The sequence below is a fragment of the Littorina saxatilis genome, linkage group LG16 (assembly GCF_037325665.1).
Source record: "Littorina saxatilis isolate snail1 linkage group LG16, US_GU_Lsax_2.0, whole genome shotgun sequence".
NCBI lineage: Eukaryota > Metazoa > Mollusca > Gastropoda > Littorinimorpha > Littorinidae > Littorina > Littorina saxatilis.
In genome coordinates, this window is record NC_090260.1 from 43208335 (window position 1) to 43229417 (window position 21083).

Genomic DNA, 21083 nt, shown 5'->3' on the forward strand with positions numbered 1-21083 from the left:
TGAAGGGATTGTAGTATGTTATATTTTGCAATATGAATAATTGTACATATCAATATAATGAAAAAACAAGCAAATCGAGTCCAAACTTTTAGGTTTCCAACCTGGCAACTGAATAACAAGATGGCGTACATTTTGTCGTCTGCTTCCCCCTAACCCTTCATAAATGTAGAAAAAGTCCCAGAGTTTCCCCCTTCTTCTTGCCTTGGCTGCAATGTTTACGCGGCTGGGATTTATCACCGCGCGGCTCGCTGACAAGATAAAATAAACAAGCTCCCCCACTGGAATTGGGAGCTAGTGGCCATATGATTAGCCTGTCCCAGCCAGCAAGACATTAGCGGCCGATAATCGGCCGAACACCCTTCAAAAAGTCGGGCCGGTGACGTCAAAACATACGACGCGGGTGTTGGCCCGACTAACTTTTGCAAAGAGGCAACGATGCGGCCGATAGGCGGCCGAACACCTGCACTATGGCGGCACGCATCCGGTCCGATGTTAATCGGCCCGATGACTTGTTTGACCTGCGGTCCGACACCTTATGCCGACATCGGGAAGATATCGATTTCAGCGGGAAGACATCGGGACGATGTCGGCATAAGGTGTCGGGCCGCAGGTCCAACAAGCCATCGGGCCGATTAACATCGGACCGGATGCGTGCCGCCATAGTACAGGTGTTCGGCCGCCTGTCGGCCGCCTCGTTGCCTCTTTGCAAAAGTTAGTCGGGCCAACACCCGCGTCGTATCTTTTGACGTCACCTGCCCGACTTTTTGAAGGGTGTTCGGCCGACTATCGGCCGCTAATGTCTTGCTGGCTGGGTGCAGCTACAGATACAGCAGTATGTACCACCACCACCCCCCCCCCCAAGTGTAACAGTGCAAAATTCACTTACAGCTACAGCAGTATAACCCCCCCTCCCCCCAGTGTTACAGTGGAAAACAAACCTACAGATACAGCAGTGTGTACAACCCCCCCCCCCCCCAGTGTAACAGTGCAAAACAAATCACCAGCTAGAGATACAGCAGTATGTAGAACCCCCCGCCCCTACCGCCCTCACTGTAACAGTACAAAACACACCTACAGCTACAGATACAGCCGTATACACCCCCCCCCCCCCCTCAGTATTACAGTATAAAACACACCTACAGCAACAGATTCAGCAGTATATACAACCCCCCAAGTGTAACAGTGCACAAATTACTTACAGCTACAGCTACAGCAGTATGTACACCTCCCCTCCCCCTTAGTAACAGTGCAAAACACACCTACAGCTACAGCAGTATGTACAACCCCCAACCCCCCCCCCCCCTACCACTGTAACAGTACAAAACTCATTTACAGCTACAGATTCAGAATTATGTACATCCCCCTCCCCCCGCTGCCACCACTGTAACAGTACCAAACATACCTACAGCTTCAGATACAGCAGTATGTACAACACTCAACCGCCTTCCCCCGTGTAGAGTGCAAAACACACTTAGACCTACAGATACAGCAGTATGTACAACCCCCCCACCCCCCACCCCCCCCCCCACCCCCTGTGTGCAAAACACACCTACAGCTACATATACAGCAGTATGTTCAACCCCCCCCCCCCTCCCCGCCTACTGTAACAGTACATAACACACCTACAGCTACATCAGTATGTACAAACCGCCCCCCCCCCCCCCAAGTGTAACAGTACAAAACACGCCTACAGCTACAGATATAGATCAGTATGTACACCCCCCCCCCCCCCCCCCCAAGTGTTACAATGCAATACCTACAGCTACAGATACATCAGTATGTACACCCCACCCCCAAGTGTAACAGTGCAAACCACACTTACAGCTACAGATTCAGCAGTATGTACTCCACCCCCCCCCCCCCCCCCCCCGTGTAACAGTGCAAAAATCACTAACAGCTACAGCAGTATACCCCCCCTCCCCGTACAGCTACAGCAGTATAAACAAGAAGGGCAAAGCCCATACGACTCACATGCTTGACCTTGACCTTTACATGACCTTGGCCTTCAGGGTCAAGGTCAAATAACTAAACCTAGCAATGACATCATACACTAAGAACTGCTTTACACATTTTTCCTACCAAAATACATGTGACCTTGACCCAAGGTCAAGGTCATCCAAGGTCATGCAACACAAAGCTGTTAATTCAAGACATAGGAAGTACAATGGTGCTTATTAGCGAGCTTTAGATTGACCAACGAAACTTAGTTCGTAGCGATCCCTTTCGTTTCCGGTTATGCAATCGGGAAATCCCTGCGAACTTTTCTTCGCGCCTGCGGTTCTGAGGCGGTAGCACCTTTAGAAGCAGACGAAATGTTTGTCGTGCTCATCCAAACCAATGGCTAAAACATTGGATAGTGTTCGTGTGTTGCACCACACTTTGAATTGTTGGGTGTGACGAAAACTCGTGGTGACGATTTTAAACCATGTTGGGTCACGCATGGTCCAATCTTACATGGTCCAATCTTACATGGTCCAACCTTACATGGTCCAACCTTACATGGTCCAATCTTACATGGTCCAATATTACATGGTCCAATAATATATTGGATGTAAGATTGGACCATGTAAGGTTGGACCATGTAAGATTGGACCATGTAAGGTTGGACCATGTAAGGTTGGACCATGCAAGATTGGACCATGTAAGATTGGACCATGTATGGTTGGACCATGTAAGGTTGGACCATGTAAGATTGGACCAATCTTACATGGTCCAATATTACATGGTCCAACCTTACATGGTCCAATCTTACATGGTCCAATATTACATGGTCCAACCTTACATGGTCCAATCTTACATGGTCCAATATTACATGGTCCAATATTACATGGTCCAATAATATATATATGGACCATGTAAGATTGGACCATGTAAGATTGGACCATGTAAGATTGGACCATGTAATATTGGACCACGTAAGATTGGCCCATGTAAGGTTGGACGATGTAATATTGGACCATGTAAGATTGGACCATGTAAGATTGGACCATGCAAGGTTGGACCATGTAAGATTGGACCATGTAAGATTGGACCATGTAAGATTGGACCATGTAATATTGGACCACGTAAGACTGGCCCATGTAAGGTTGGACCATGTAATATTGGACCATGTAAGATTGGACCATGTAAGATTGGACCATGTAAGATTGGACCATGTAAGATTGGACCATGTAAGGTTGGACCATGTATGGTTGGACCATGTAAGATTGGACCATGTAAGGTTGGACCATGTAAGGTTGGACCATGTAAGGTTGGACCATGCAAGATTGGACCATGCAAGATTGGACCATGCAAGATTGGACCATGTAAGATTGGACCATGTAAGGTTGGACCATGTAAGGTTGGACCATGTAAGATTGGACCATGTAAGGTTGGACCATGTAAGGTTGGACCATGTAAGATTGGACCATGCAAGATTGGACCATGCAAGATTGGACCATGTAAGGTTGGACCATGTAAGATTGGACCATGTAAGATTGGACCATGTAGGTTTGGACCATGTAAGGTTGGACCATGTAAGATTGGACCATGTAAGATTGGTGTGCATCAGTGCAAAACACACCACCAGCTACAGATAGATCAGTATGTACCCCCCCCCCCCCCCCCAAGTGTTACAATGCAATACACACACCTACAGCTACAGATACATCAGTATACATACACCCCACCCCCCAAGTGTAACAGTGCAAACCACACTTAAAGCTACAGATTCAGCAGTATCATGAGTATGTACTCCACCCCCCCCCCCCCCCGCCCCACTGTACAGGACAAAACACCTACATCTACATCTACAGATACAGCAGTATGTACTCCCCCCCCCCCCCCCCCACTGTATAACAGCAAAACTAACATTAAAGAAAAAAAACACCAAAATCACTTACTCGCTGGATCCGTCGGTTGTCCTCGAGTTGACGTTAACAGCTTGAACACACCTGTAGGTTTCCATCCGTCCTTGGCTCCACAATTTTAACTTGTCAACTATCACCGCCACCACGTGGCACTGGGACCAGCACTCAGATTGAGATCCCGAGGCGACATTCGTCTCGGATAACATATCATCAATGTGCTGTCCAACATTCGCAAGAATGTCTCTTCTTTCGATATTAACTTGAACTAAGAAAACAAATAAACTTCGCTCACGCGGGAAAGTAGCAGCTAGCCGGCCATGTTCACACTCAATCTTGTTTGTACCGTAAGGAAAGCTATTAGAGTATTTCAAGTATATATGATGGCGTATTTTTAAAATGTAAAACTCATGGTTTGAGCTCATGCTGTATTTGATTGCAAATATACAAACAAAACTTACAATTAATTATCCTACTCCTATGTGAAAAAGTCAACAAATATGAATAATTTAGTTTCGCATTTGCAGAGTCATGTCACGCCGTTCCCGACGCTTGAACAGGGGACGTAACAAATGCTAAAATAATGATAATAAATTCAAGTTGTTATCTCCCGTAACTCTGCATATTTTTATCGACAGCAACATTGCGTCGGGCCGATGTCGGGGTTTATTACGTACATTTGCTGAGTTTTACACACAGTCAAAACGATATCGGCGCGACAACGGACGTCGACACACGACATTTGACGACGTCACCCGACTGAAATCGTCAGTCGGCCGACGAAAGCTTGCTAGCTGGGGTGGCCAAAGTGGCGTGACTCTGCGGTGTTTGACGCCCGATCTTTTCATAAATGACCTCCATTGGTGGCTTTGGAATGGGGGCCCGTTGTCCGTTTTGATCACCTCCGGGTACCCGAACATGGCAAAGGCTTTGTCAACTATTGGAATCACGCAATCCGCTGAAGTGCTGCGAATGATTTCTGCGATTGGATAACGTGAGTATTCATCGACCAGCACAAGGATGTAATCGCCGCTTGGCAGAGGTCCACAGAAATCAAGAGACAATTCAAGCCAAGGGCCTCTTGGAAGGTCGGACATGTTCATGGGTTCTTTCTGACTACGATTTGTGTTGGCCTGACACGGAATGCAACTCTCGACTTCCAGTTCTACTGCTTTGTCCATGCCTGGGAACCAGACTTTGCTGCGTATGAACGATTTCGTTTTCGTTATACCCTGGTGCCCTTCATGGGCCACTTGAACGACCCATTTTCGCAAAGAGGCGGGAATCACGAGCTGCGTACCTTTTAGAATGACATTGTGTTCGGCATTGACGCAGAGATCATCTTTAACGTTGCGAAAACGTATCAAGTCTTCCAAGTTTGCCTCAGGATCTGCGAGTTCTTTGAGTGCATGCCATTTGCCTGTGCTGATGATTTTCATGACTGTTTGCAGTGTGGCGTCTTGTACGGTTTCTGCTTTAATCTCATCAAGCGTGACCGCAGAGAGTGTGTCAGTGTCAGCGAGAAAACTGATGTATGCTTCTGCCATCTTTTCATGTTTTGATGCAGCGACTGCATGCGTTGGGTGTCTGTCTGGACATGTAGTCAGCGGGGTTTTCTTTTCCCGGCTTGTACTTCATCGTAAGTAAGTACGGTTGAAGGCGCAACGACCATCATGCGATCCTAGTGGGAGGTGATGGCTTCTGCCAGATGTTGAGTAGAGGGCGGTGGTCGGTTATGACTGTGAACGGCGCACCACTGACATAAATGTCGAAGTGCTCGCATGCCCAAACGACAGCAAGGGCCTTGCGTTCGGTCTGAGAGTACCTCTGCTCCACTGCGGTGAGAGCACGGCTCGCGTAAGCAATCGTGCGACCTTCCTGACACAAAAGGCCTGCGACGCCAACGGGACTGGCGTCGACGTATATTTCTGTGTGTTTCTTTGGGTCGAAGTATGCGAGAGTGGTTGTCGCTGACAGAGCTTGTTTGATCGTACCAAATGCGGTCTCGTGCGTTTTGATCCACGTCCATGGCGTGTTTTGTTTTGTAAGAGAGCGAAGTGGCTCGGTGATGGTCGCAAAGTTGTTGATGAAACGCGAGCTGTATTGGACCATGCCAAGAAACGAGCGGACCTCGGATGCATTTTGCGGCCTGGGCATGTCATGAAGTGCTTGCACTTTTTTGGGATCTGGGCGGAGGCCTGCAGCGGAGAAGATGAAATCGAAGAATTCGATCTCGTCCTTGTTGAATTCACATTTCTGTCTGTGAACGGTTAGCCCAGCCTGATGGAGCCATTTCAAAATCTCATCAAGGGCCCGATCGTGATCTGCTTGATCTGACCCGAAGACAATGATGTCATCAGAGACATTTCTGGCACCGGAAACGCCAGAGATCACTTCTTGAATAGTGTGCTGGAAAATTTCCGCAGCTGAGTTTCCCAGCCAGCAAGACATTAGCGGCCGATAGTCGGCCGAACACCCTTCAAAAAGTCGGGCCGGTGACGTCAAAACATACGACGCGGGTGTTGGCCCGACTAACTTTTGCAAAGAGGCAACGAGGCGGCCGACAGGCGGCCGAACACCTGCACTATGGCAGCACGCATCCGGTCCGATGTTAATCGGCCCGATGACTTATTGGACCTGCGGCCCGACACCTTATGCCGACATCGGGAAGATATCGATTTCAGCGGGAAGACATCGGGACGATGTCCGCATAAGGTGTCGGGCCGCAGGTCCAACAAGCCATCGGGCCGATTAACATCGGACCGGATGCGTGCCGCCATAGTACAGGTGTTCGGCCGCCTGTCGGCCACCTCGTTGCCTCTTTGCAAAAGTTAGTCGGGCCAACACTCGCGTCGTATCTTTTGACGTCACCTGTCCGACTTTTTGAAGGGTGTTCGGCCGACTATCGGCCGCTAATGTCTTGCTGGCTGGGCCGGGTGCAGCTACAGATACAGCAGTATGTACCACCACCCCCCCCCCCCCAAGTGTAACGGTGCAAAATTCACTTACAGCTACAGCTACAGCAGTACCACCCCCCCCCCTCCCCCCAGTGTTACAGTGGAAAACAAACCTACAGATACAGCAGTGTGTACAACCCCCCCCCCCCCCCAGTGTAACAGTGCAAAACACATCACCAGCTACAGATACAGCAGTATGTAGAACCCCCCGCCCCTACCGCCCTCACTGTAACAGTACAAAACACACCTACACCTACAGATACAGCCGTACACCCCCCCCCCCCTCCCCTCAGTATTACAGTATAAAACACACCAACAGCAACAGATTCAGCAGTATATACAACCCCCCAAGTGTAACAGTGCAAAAATTACTTACAGCTACAGCAGTATGTACACCTCCCCTCCCCCTTAGTAACAGTGCAAAACACACCTACAGCTACAGATACAGCAATATGTACAACCCCCAACCCCCCTTCCCCCCCACCACTGTAACAGTACAAAACTCATTTACAGCTACAGATTCAGAATTATGTACATCCCCCTCCCCCCGATGCCACCACTGTAACAGTACAAAACATACCTACAGCTTCAGATATAGCAGTATGTACAACACTCAACCGCCTTCCCCCGTGTAGAGTGCAAAACACACCTAGACCTACAGATACAGCAGTATGTACAACCCCCCCCCCCCCCTCCTGTGTGCAAAACACACGTACAGCTACATATACAGCAGTATGTTCAACCCCCCCCCCTCCCCGCCTACTGTAACAGTACATAACACACCCACAGCTACAGATACATCAGTATGTACAACCCCCCCCCCCCCCCCAAGTGTAACAGTACAAAACACGCCTACAGCTACAGATAGATCAGTATGTACACCCCCCCCCCCTAAGTGTTACAATGCAATACCTACAGCTACATCAGTATGTACACCCCACCCCCAAGTGTAACAGTGCAAACCACACTTACAGCTACAGATCCAACAGTATGTACTCCACCCCCACCCTCCCCCCCCCCCCCCCCCAGCGTAACAGTGCACAAATCACTAACAGCTACAGCAGTATACCTCCCCTCCCCATACAGCTACAGCAGTATAAACAAGAAGGGCAAAGCCCATACGACTCACATGCTTGACCTTGACCTTTACATGACCTTGACCTTCAGGGTCAAGGCTGAAGGTCAAGGTCAAATAACTAAACCTAGCAATGACATCATACACTAAGAACTGCTTTACACATTTTTCCTACCAAAATACCTTGGGTCAAGGTCATCCAAGGTCATGCAACACAAAGCTGTTAATTCAAGACATAGGAAGTACAATGGTGCTTATTGGCTCTTTCTACCATGAGATATGGTCACTTTTAGTGGTTCACTACCTTATTTTGGTCACATTTCATAAGGGTCAAAGTGACCTTGACCTTGATCATATGTGACCAAATGTGTCTCATGATGAAAGCATAACATGTGCCACACATAATTTTTAAGTTTGAAACAGTTATCTTCCATAGTTCAGGGTCAAGGTCACTTCAAAATATGTATACAATCCAACTTTGAAGAGCTCCTGTGACCTTGACCTTGAAGCAAGGTAAACCAAACTGGTATCAAAAGATGGGGCTTACTTTGCCCTATATATCATATATAGGTGAGGTATTCAATCTCAAAAACTTTTCAGATGTAACAAGGGGAAGGAAAACTCGAACATCTTGTGTAGAGTGTGCATGGGTTTATTCATCACCTCACACCTCACACCTCACACCTCACACCTGGAACATGCCAGTATAAAACAACATAAGAAAATGTACAAGATCAAAGTATAAAAATCAATAGAAAAGTATTTGTCATGACTGTCATAAAGACAGTGAACACACAAATAGTTGCAGAAACACCAACATGTGATGAATCGCAATCATCCAAAAAAGAAATAGTCATAACTATATACAGAGAGATCACAAAGAAAGAAAACACCTCATGAACATTTGTCTAATATTGTTAACCTCGACAAACAATCCCATTAGACACACCTTCCGCCCAATCCGGTGCTTAAATTCTCTTATGAAATCATCACTTTCAATCAGACATCCGTCTGGACTCATATGTGATTTAGGTTTGTAATCACACACACACACAATTAAGTATTTCCAGACATATTATGATAACACAGGCACAACTGTCCTTCCACAATCAACAAAACTAAGCTGACGGATTAACAAGACAAAGTAACCGTAATGTTGTGAATTTGCAGGTAAACAAACCTCAGAGCAGAAAATAAAACAATAAACAGGCGGTCATGGGTCGCCTCACATCATCAGCTGGTACCCGTAGGCATCAGCTTACATACTGAAAATCCAAAGACCTGAGGTCACTAATCCACACAAAAATAAACTAAGTAAAAGAATTTAGAAAAAGAATCTAACCTGACAGAAAGATATAGGGTAAGGGTATCTAATTCCGACCGATTGAGATCATTGTTTTATCCTCAAGGCTCTAAATCGTAAAGTTTAGCAAATATGTCTTGTCTGGTAAGACCGGTGTTTTCCATACGCAATTGGTGTTCTAAATAGGTGCCTGTGTCGTTGCTTTCCGTCGGTAAACATTGGAGGTACATGTAGGTGTGGGAACCTAAATCCGACCGGGGGGTATCTAAATCCGACCGAAATCTACTCGGAACTAAATGACAGTGAACGTAATGTTTCTCTCAGGCTTGTTTTGATCGTGTAGTACACACACAAGCACACAACTTCGGGACTTTCAGTGAGCGAAACACTCTATTAATTACTATTAAGCTTACTGAGGCTTACATGCTCGCAAACACTGACAAGCACCCATCCACGCACTTGCGATGTTGGTGTCGATTCATCAGTTTAGCAAGACAAGAGTGCGCGCACCTGTCATGAAGTGGATGGTGTTGTTGCGGCTTTTACTTTATCAAAACAAGATTCACTGGACATTATAAATACACAATCTGATACCTTCCCCTGTTCATACGATTTTTCAAGAGACATAAACGTAAACAATCAATGCTTTTAATGGGATTTTGTACAGCGTTTTGCATTCTCTGCGAGGTGGTTGGATTTAGATACCCACTCAAAAACTGGGTATCTAAATCCGACCGATAAGATTTTCTCCTTTTCGATTAAAAAGTGCCAGAAGACTTAGTCCGAACTATCAAAATACCCTTCCAAAAACACTTAGTAACATCCATTTTAGTCAAACAGAACTCTGTTCATCAAGTTTTGTGACCTTTTTGTAAGAAATGTATGACGTACTTTTTCGCAACAAAGTTGCAGTTTCGCTCTGCGGGGGATCTGGCAAAGCAGACGACACAAGGCAAATTTTCGCGCCGCGGAGCCGATGACGCAAATCAACTCTCGTGACAAAACGATTGGTCTGTAAACGTAAAGTCGCGTCATCAACCGGTTCATGACTGGCCCGAGTATGAATGGCATTCCTTCTGTTGTGGTGACCCAGCCAGCAAGACATTAGCGGCCGATAATCGGCCGAACACCCTTCAAAAAGTCGGGCCGGTGACGTCAAAACATACGACGCGGGTGTTGGCCCGACTAACTTTTGCAAAGAGGCAACGATGCGGCCGATAGGCGGCCGAACACCTGCACTATGGCGGCACGCATCCGGTCCGATGTTAATCGGCCCGATGACTTGTTTGACCTGCGGTCCGACACCTTATGCCGACATCGGGAAGATATCGATTTCAGCGGGAAGACATCGGGACGATGTCGGCATAAGGTGTCGGGCCGCAGGTCCAACAAGCCATCGGGCCGATTAACATCGGACCGGATGCGTGCCGCCATAGTACAGGTGTTCGGCCGCCTGTCGGCCGCCTCGTTGCCTCTTTGCAAAAGTTAGTCGGGCCAACACCCGCGTCGTATCTTTTGACGTCACCTGCCCGACTTTTTGAAGGGTGTTCGGCCGACTATCGGCCGCTAATGTCTTGCTGGCTGGGTGCAGCTACAGATACAGCAGTATGTACCACCACCACCCCCCCCCCCCCCCCAAGTGTAACAGTGCAAAATTCACTTACAGCTACAGCTACAGCAGTATAACCCCCCCTCCCCCCAGTGTTACAGTGGAAAACAAACCTACAGATACAGCAGTGTGTACAACCCCCCCCCCCCCCCCCCCAGTGTAACAGTGCAAAACAAATCACCAGCTAGAGATACAGCAGTATGTAGAACCTACCGCCCTCACTGTAACAGTACAAAACACACCTACAGCTACAGATACAGCCGTATACACCCCCCCCCCCCCCTCAGTATTACAGTATAAAACACACCTACAGCAACAGATTCAGCAGTATATACTTCTTCTTCTTCTTCTGCGTTTGTGGGCTGAAACTCCCACGTACACTCGTGTTTTTTGCACGAGTGGAATTTTACGTGTATGACCGTTTTTTACCCCGCCATATAGGCAGCCATACGCCGTTTTCGGAGGAAGCGTGCAGGGTATTTTCGTGTTTCTACAACCCACCGAACTCTGACATGGATTACAGGATCTTTTTCGTGCGCACTTGGTCTTGTGCTTGCGTGTACACACGGGGGTGTTCGGACACCGAGCAGAGTCTGCACACAAAGTTGACTCTGAGAAATAAATCTCTCGCCGAACGTGGGGACGAACTGACGCTGACAGCGGCCAACTGGATACAAATCCAGCGCGCTACCGACTGAGCTACATCCCCGCCCCTAGCAGTATATACAACCCCCCAAGTGTAACAGTGCACAAATTACTTACAGCTACAGCTACAGCAGTATGTACACCTCCCCTCCCCCTTAGTAACAGTGCAAAACACACCTACAGCTACAGCAGTATGTACAACCCCCAACCCCCCCCCCCCCCCCCACCACTGTAACAGTACAAAACTCATTTACAGCTACAGATTCAGAATTATGTACATCCCCCTCCCCCCGCTGCCACCACTGTAACAGTACCAAACATACCTACAGCTTCAGATACAGCAGTATGTACAACACTCAACCGCCTTCCCCCGTGTAGAGTGCAAAACACACCTAGACCTACAGATACAGCAGTATGTACAACCCCCCCCCCCACCCCCCCCCCCCACCCCCTGTGTGCAAAACACACCTACAGCTACATATACAGCAGTATGTTCAACCCCCCCCCCTCCCCGCCTACTGTAACAGTACATAACACACCTACAGCTACATCAGTATGTACAAACCGCCCCCCCCCCCCCAAGTGTAACAGTACAAAACACGCCTACAGCTACAGATAGATCAGTATGTACACCCCCCCCCCCCCAAGTGTTACAATGCAATACCTACAGCTACAGATACATCAGTATGTACACCCCACCCCCCAAGTGTAACAGTGCAAACCACACTTACAGCTACAGATTCAGCAGTATGTACTCCACCCCCCCCCCCCCCCCCCATGCAAAAATCACTAACAGCTACAGCAGTATACCCCCCTCCCCGTACAGCTACAGCAGTATAAACAAGAAGGGCAAAGCCCATACGACTCACATGCTTGACCTTGACCTTTACATGACCTTGGCCTTCAGGGTCAAGGTCAAATAACTAAACCTAGCAATGACATCATACACTAAGAACTGCTTTACACATTTTCCTACCAAAATACATGTGACCTTGACCCAAGGTCAAGGTCATCCAAGGTCATGCAACACAAAGCTGTTAATTCAAGACATAGGAAGTACAATGGTGCTTATTAGCGAGCTTTAGATTGACCAACGAAACTTAGTTCGTAGCGATCCCTTTCGTTTCCGGTTATGCAATCGGGAAATCCCTGCGAACTTTTCTTCGCGCCTGCGGTTCTGAGGCGGTAGCACCTTTAGAAGCAGACGAAATGTTTGTCGTGCTCATCCAAACCAATTGCTAAAACATTGGATAGTGTTCGTGTGTTGCACCACACTTTGAATTGTTGGGTGTGACGAAAACTCGTGGTGACGATTTTAAACCATGTTGGGTCACGCATGGTCCAATCTTACATGGTCCAATCTTACATGGTCCAACCTTACATGGTCCAACCTTACATGGTCCAATCTTACATGGTCCAATATTACATGGTCCAATAATATATATATGGACCATGTAAGATTGGACCATGTAAGGTTGGACCATGTAAGGTTGGACCATGTAAGATTGGACCATGTAAGGTTGGACCATGTAAGGTTGGACCATGCAAGGTTGGACCATGCAAGATTGGACCATGTAAGATTGGACCATGTATGGTTGGACCATGTAAGGTTGGACCATGTAATATTGGACCAATCTTACATGGTCCAATATTACATGGTCCAACCTTACATGGTCCAATCTTACATGGTCCAACCTTACATGGTCCAATCTTACATGGTCCAATATATATGGACCATGTAAGATTGGACCATGTAAGATTGGACCATGTAATATTGGACCATGTAAGATTGGCCCATGTAAGGTTGGACCATGTAATATTGGACCATGTAAGATTGGACCATGTAAGATTGGACCATGCAAGGTTGGACCATGTAAGATTGGACCATGTAAGATTGGACCATGTAAGGTTGGACCATGTATGGTTGGACCATGTAAGGTTGGACCATGTAAGGTTGGACCATGTAAGGTTGGACCATGCAAGATTGGACCATGCAAGATTGGACCATGCAAGATTGGACCATGTAAGATTGGACCATGTAAGGTTGGACCATGTAAGGTTGGACCATGTAAGATTGGACCATGTAAGGTTGGACCATGCAAGATTGGACCATGCAAGATTGGACCATGTAAGGTTGGATCATGTAAGATTGGACCATGTAGGTTTGGACCATGTAAGGTTGGACCATGTAAGATTGGACCATGTAAGATTGGACCATGTAAGATTGGACCATGCAAGATTGGACCATGTAAGATTGGACCATGTAAGGTTGGACCATGTAAGATTGGACCATGTAAGATTGGACCATGTAAGGTTGGACCATGTAAGATTGGACCATGTAAGGTTGGACCATGTAAGGTTGGACCATGTAAGATTGGACCATGCAAGATTGGACCATGCAAGATTGGACCATGTAAGGTTGGACCATGTAAGATTGGACCATGTAAGATTGGACCATGTAGGTTTGGACCATGTAAGGTTGGACCATGTAAGATTGGACCATGTAAGATTGGTGTGCATCAGTGCAAAACACACCACCAGCTACAGATAGATCAGTATGTACCCCCCCCCCCCCAAGTGTTACAATGCAATACACACACCTACAGCTACAGATACATCAGTATACATACACCCCACCCCCCAAGTGTAACAGGGCAAACCACACTTAAAGCTACAGATTCAGCAGTATCATGTACTCCACCCCCCCCCCCCCCCCCCCCCCACTGTGCAGGACAAAACACCTACATCTACATCTACAGATACAGCAGTATGTACTCCCCCCCCCCACCCCCCCCCCCCCCCCACTGTATAACAGCAAAACTAACATTAAAGAAAAAAAAACCAAAATCACTTACTCGCTGGATCCGTCGGTTGTCCTCGAGTTGACGTTAACAGCTTGAACACACCTGTAGGTTTCCATCCGTCCTTGGCTCCACAATTTTAACTTGTCAACTATCACCGCCACCACGTGGCACTGGGACCAGCACTCAGATTGAGATCCCGAGGCGACATTCGTCTCGGATAACATATCATCAATGTGCTGTGCAACATTCGCAAGAATGTCTCTTCTTTCGATATTAACTTGAACTAAGAAAACAAATAAACTTCGCTCACGCGGGAAAGTAGCAGCTAGCCGGCCATGTTCACACTCAATCTTGTTTGTACCGTAAGGAAAGCTATTAGAGTACTTCAAGTATATATGATGGCGTATTTTTAAAATGTAAAACTCATGGTTTGAGCTCATGCTGTATTTGATTGCAAATATACAAACAAAACTTACAATTAATTATCCTACTCCTATGTGAAAAAGTCAACAAATATGAATAATTTAGTTTCGCATTTGCAGAGTCATGTCACGCCGTTCCCGACGCTTGAACAGGGGACGTAACAAATGCTAAAATAATGATAATAAATTCAAGTTGTTATCTCCCGTAACTCTGCATATTTTTATCGACAGCAACATTGCGTCGGGCCGATGTCGGGGTTTATTACGTACATTTGCTGAGTTTTACACACAGTCAAAACGATATCGGCGCGACAACGGACGTCGACACACGACATTTGACGACGTCACCCGACTGAAATCGTCAGTCGGCCGACGAAAGCTTGCTAGCTGGGGACTGCACACATCGTCATTGATGTGACTGAGAAAATTGGTCGGATTTAGGTACCCCGAAAATCGGTCGGAATTAGATACCTTTACCCTAATCAATAAACATAGTTTTATCAAAAAGCATCAAAAATAGTTACACAATTATATTCATTATATACAACATATTATAATTTGTTTGCAAAAACAATGCATCAATAAATTAAGTCAAAACAATCCACACAAATCTAAGTCAACTTTCATCTAAATCAGTGCCGGAAATTCCCTAAAGTAACATACAAGAATCAGCTGTAACACTAAACAGAAAGCGGATAAAAACAATTATAATGACAAAAGAAAACCCAAAACTGAAGTTTAAAAAAACCCGGGCCAAGTCAGAGAAGAAGGGGTTCCCTTGTTTACCCTTGAATACCGGAAGTAATGTAAAACTTCCTTATATGGGAGGAGACTCCATATCTCTAGCTAAAAATAGATCTCCAGCGTGAGCTTCAGTGACTGACCGACGGGTTTGACCTAGTTTGGAAACCCACGCTTTGAGAGCGGCCACTTTGAATCGGACCAATTCTAGAAACAATCAAAGTTCTATAAAGACTGATAACAGCAACGTCCCTTCCAAAAGTTACATGAAAATACCCCATGATCAACATCAGCAGTTGAGTTAGACTCGAAAGAGAAATAAACGATTCTGGCACTGATCAGACCCACGCACTGATCACAAGACTAAATCAAACAAGTGTTTGTGAAGAAATCTTAATTCTTCAAAATAAGTATCCTAAACCAAAATAAGGAACATAAAAATCGTCGCATACACAAAGCAACTTTCCACAACAATGAAATTACAACAATAGAGACATACCGGTCCGGGAATCAGATCAAACTGATGAAACGCAGCCAGAAGATAAAAGATGTTGTCACTGGTTCAAGATAGCACAGTGCGTAAGTGGACAGTCTGATGGGAGGTGCGGTTGTAGATGTGCTTGAGTTCCAACAGGTGCTCGTGCCATCTCCTCTTCTGATCTGTTGAAAGGGTTCTGAGAAGGCCGTGCATGGTCCTGTTGAATCTCTCGCATTGTCCATTCCCAGCAGGATGATACGAGGTTGTTCTGGATTTCTCGATACCATAGTGTCTGCATAGTCCCTGGATGAGGTTCGGAGTGGATTCTTTGTGGCACCCCGTAATGGACAAACCAGTGCTTGATCAACGTCTTTGCCACTGTCGCTGCTGTCTGGTCTTTGGTGGCGATGGCTACAGTGTATTTGGTAAAAAAGTCTGTGATTATTAGATCATTCTCCGTGCCATCACTGGCTGGCTCCAACAGCGTAAAATCAACTGCAATGACCTCCAAGGGTTTTGACGCTAGGAGATGCCCCATGGGTGTGTGAGTTTTGGGGCTGGACTCTTTGGCGAGCTGACATCGTTGGCACCGTTGACAATACTCCTCCACGTCCAAGTGGATGTTAGGCCAGTACGCCCGTTGCCGCAGTGTCTGAAGGGTACGGTCAGCTCCCTGGTGCCCGCGCCGTTCCTGTCGTGGGCACTGTCCAGCACGGCAGCACGAAGTGACTGAGGCACGACAAGTTGTCTCACAGGGCTGAACAGTTAGTTATTGTTCACAACTTGCTATTGCGTCGTCTGCTACCTTTCTTTGTTTACCGTTTCGGCTAGTAGGTTAGCTCCCCTGATTCACCAAGACTGACCTCTTTAGAGGCTGACCTAATTACCCAGTCTCATTGGTCCAGCGAGCGATGCATAGCTAGTTGTGAACAATAACTAAGTTCTACTTTGCCTGTTAACATTTGTAATTGATGTTTTTAAAGCAGAAACAGGGCTATTCGCTGTATTTTTTTACCACGAAGGTCCCGTTGCTGTCGATTTTTTTATTGCTACTAACAGCACAGTCATTGTCACATACTATGCAGAAACCATTTTACCCAAACTTATTCACGAGTTTGGCAGTCAGCGACCAAACTGCAAAACCCAGACTGCCCTTCTTCTTCATGAAAAGGTCAGTCTCCACGAAAGAAGGGCCGTAACTCCATTCCTAAAAGACCAAATGATCTTATTTTTGCCTCACACTGTCTTCAGACCTGAGGACACCCCTTGAGATTGCTGAACATACCCTCTTTGAACATCAGACGTTTTGCGAACAAGTTTCACTGCACCCAGGACCTACAAAAAAGCCGTCAAATTAGAGCTGAAAAGCAACCCCAAATAAGGCCACCTTAAGTCCTCTTCTTCCCGGTTGCCTGGTGGGTTAAGAGTGGAGATTTTTCCGATCTCCCAGGTCAACTTATGTGTAGACCTGCTAGTGACTTAACCCCCTTCGTGTGTACACGCAAGCACAAGACCAAGTGCGCACGGAAAAGATCCTCAGTGTAATCCATGTCAGAGTTCGGTGGGTTATAGAAACCCGAAACCCAGCTAGCATGCCTCCCCCGAAATCGGCGTATGCTGCTTGAATGGCAGGGTAAAAACGGTCATACACGTAAAAATCCACTCGTTCTAAAAACATGAGTGAACGTGGGAGTCTAAGCCCATGAACGAAGAAGAAGTCCTCTTCTGATTGGCTTAGACACTTGTGACTCTGCATCGATACTGGAGGAGAGTAGTTCTAATGACCGCTGTAATTTGGGCCAGATACGCCAAACGGTCTCTGCGAAAATCACATTTGATCATTTTGTTTGGATCATACCTCGTATAAGACGTAGTGGCTATGTTGGGCGCAAAGTAAGAATCCGGGGCAGAGTTGGAATAATCGGGATTTCCCGAAACCTCATTTGATTTCCAACAAAGCTCCGCATTTCCGGAAACGAGCTGCCTCGTTCTAGAAATGGCAACCCTTCGACTGGAACAAAAAAGTATACTCTTTTCACAGGTCATGAATAAGGTATATGAAAAAGCAAGGTCTTATACAGGGGAAGTCTTGAATTGGGGGTGTGGGGGGGGGGGGGGTACACTGTGTAGCACTTCTCTGAGTGACACTCAGCGCATGCAGCTAGCTAGTTGCTGCTGTCTCGATCTATTTTGAACACAATGATTTTTTTTTCTCAGAGTAGAGTGTTAGTTTGTTACAACAGGCTGAAATCCTCTTTAATTTGAATCAACATTTTGCAACAATCGATCACATCAATATAGCGCACAGACTTGCACATTACGTTTCAAGAGGCTAGATTACCATGCAGTTACAAGAGCCTACTCACTAAAGGGACGTAATGCTGTCTCTGCAGCCCAGAGAGACTGTGTGAGTTTAATATATATAATCAGTTAAGACTGAGTAAAAACTTATTACAATCGATAGTTACCAGTGAAAAGTTATATCGGAACACTCTTGTTGTGTTTTTGTTGTGGAATGGGTCGTTGAACTGTGTTGTTACAGCCCGCCAAAGTTATCAAAAGTGTTTTTGCTTTTTGTAATTCGGTTGGTTTGATGCGTTATACAATGCATCTGCTTTTTGAAGACTAAGCATTGATCACTTTAAAACACAAGGATCATCATGGGCCATCATGACTTGTGTCATTTTACATCGCATTCTATGAAAGAGCAGAATTCTCACTATGCGCCGAATCCGTGCCTTCTCCTCGGTCCTACCCCCAAATCCATTACCAGCTTCAGACCTCATCTCACCATTCTAACCTCACTGGCGCAAAATGTGTGATTATCCCTTCCTCATGTGTGTGTGTGTGTGTGTGTGTGTGTGTGTGTGTGTGTGTGTGTGTGTGTGTGTTTGTTGTGTGAGTGCGTGCAGGCGGGCAGGGGTGTGTGTGCCCGTGTGTCTTTGTGTCTTGAGTGTGAGAAAGCGAAGCTTTGAGAAATAGTGACAGATAAATAGTGAAAGGAATCTACAAAGTGAGAGTGGGCGTCCATTACGGCATTGCGAAGCGGACCTGTGCATCTACACGCTTTGTTTGTCTGTTTGTTTATGTGTTCGTGTGTGTGTGTGTGTGTGTGTGTGTGTGTGTGTGTGTGTGTGTGTGTGTGTGTGTGTGTGTGTGTGTGTGTCAGAGTTAGTGTGTGTCCATTTGGTTGTATGAGTGTGAAAATGTACGTATTAAGGGAGGGAGGTCCCGCAGTGGGGCACTGCGGTTATGAAATTAAAGGCCCCTCCTGTTTTTGGAACCGCAGGAGCTTTCTAGTTTGCTGTTAGGTAGATTTTTGGTTCCTCTTTCCTGTCATGCTCTCTTTTTCTTCATGAATTCTTTTCTTTTTTCTGCCTTCTTGCTCATTCACCTGTATTTTTTCCAAAAATCTCTTCTCTTGTCGCTTGTCTCGCAATTCATGTATAGTTTAATCTGTTAGTGTTCTGATGTAAGTCCAGCAGTAGATAGGTTAAGCCTATTTTAACATACTGGAAACTGGTAATCTTCCAGTAGGTATTAATTTAGTTTTACTAAAGCCTGCTGGGACACAAGTAATGGGTTAGTGCATTTGTAAACAGGAATCGCTTGACAAGTGGCCCCCTTCATCCCCCCCTTCCTCGTCCTGATATGGCTCTGCGTAGTCGGCTGGACGTTAAGCAACAAATAAACAAACAAACAAAGGGAGGGAGGGGGGGTGGAGGGTGAGGACCTATGCGTTTGGCTTCATAGTACCTTCATACGAGTGACTTTGTTAACAGTTCATTATTCGGACACAGATTAACAAGTTACAGAATGTTCGTGTAGAACAGACACTTAGCCACAAAAAAACACCTGGTTTTGAAATAAATTATTACCTCGATTCCGTTCAAAGGAGCTTTCCCCAAACACCTTTTTTACAATATCCAATTGATCTATGAGGTATGGGTCCATGCGACGCCGAGGTCCCCAATGAGGTACAGAGGATGCCTGTTTGCGGTCAGGGGGCAAATTGGGGGGGGGGGGGGGGTGGGGGAGAGGACCGGTACAGGAACCCCCAACCTTTGTACACATTGCAAAAAAGAGGTAACTAACACGGTCTTGACAACAAGACTTTGTTTTGTTTTGGGAGTTACCTCCCCCTGTTACCAGGGTCTGTACTTCAATGCCTAAGCATCAAACGGAAGTTATATATGTGTGCTATATATGTGAGTTGAGTAAGTACATGTATATTAATTAAATTAAAATTTTCGATTTATTACTGTAATAGATACCAGAGACTATAGAGTACATAGAGACGCTTCATCCTTCTTTGCACTGCGGTGCCCAAGTGAGACCGGCCGCCAGGGCGCGGGAAAAGAGCAACTCCCTGCCGCACAAGGAAGTTCGCGTATAGCGGCTGCTGTCGGCTGTGTTTATATCACGTTTGTATCAACATACTATCTGTTCTGTCCGGCTGACAGTGTAGCGGAATGTGGGGAAGAAAGATTTAGAAAAGTAGAAGTACTTTCAACATCCCACACTTGAGTTTTATTGCTAAAAAAACTCAACAACAAACCATATCAAAACAGTGGAGGCGAATTCAGTATTAGAGCTCACAGTCCTGTGTTATAGCTGCCTTGTTTTGTTTAGCGTGTGCTGACAAAACAAGCCCCTGGTCCGTCAAGTGTTAAACGGTTTGTCTTTCGCCGCTAGCCTGCAGGCGAGTTGGCGTTGTTTATCTCTGGTGGCCACTGTTTATAATTCAGAATCTCGGAACCGAGTCTCAGTAAAAACTCTTGGAGAAGTCTGCAAAGCGAAGACCAGAGCTTTTTTGCTATGTATGTGGGGGTTTTGCAGACGACATTTTGAAGCATACGCGTTGCCATGACTGCATCAAAATGTTGTATTAAAAACTTCGATAAAGTATCTCAGTTGCACATTTTAGCAAGGTCAATCATTATACTAATTTAAAATCGCTTCAAGCACTTATTGATTCAAACCAAAACTGTGAAATATAATCTGCTAACACTTTCTTTTATCTATCTAGAGAGTATTGCCAGGATGGTCACGTGCTTCCGTCTTAAATAAACGGGATTATGTATGGATGAACCGGCCGAGTTGCATTCACTGAAGTGGCCGTAACACAGGTTAAATAGCAATCTGTTAAGCACACAATCTCCCCCCCCCCTCCCCACCCCCCCCCCCCCAAACAGATTAACAAA

At 46.2% G+C, this 21083-nt stretch overlaps 1 protein-coding gene across 1 annotated transcript in view; it reads left to right on the plus strand.

The window, feature by feature from the left end:
• LOC138949638 (zinc finger protein 665-like) overlaps positions 1-19586 on the plus strand; it is a 43797-nt gene extending 24211 nt beyond the window's left edge. The window contains exon 4 of the transcript XR_011450377.1: positions 19108-19586. The gene's annotated coding sequence lies outside the window, so the exon portion shown is untranslated. The remainder of the gene's footprint in view (positions 1-19107) is intronic.
• Positions 19587-21083: the final 1497 nt, after the last annotated feature.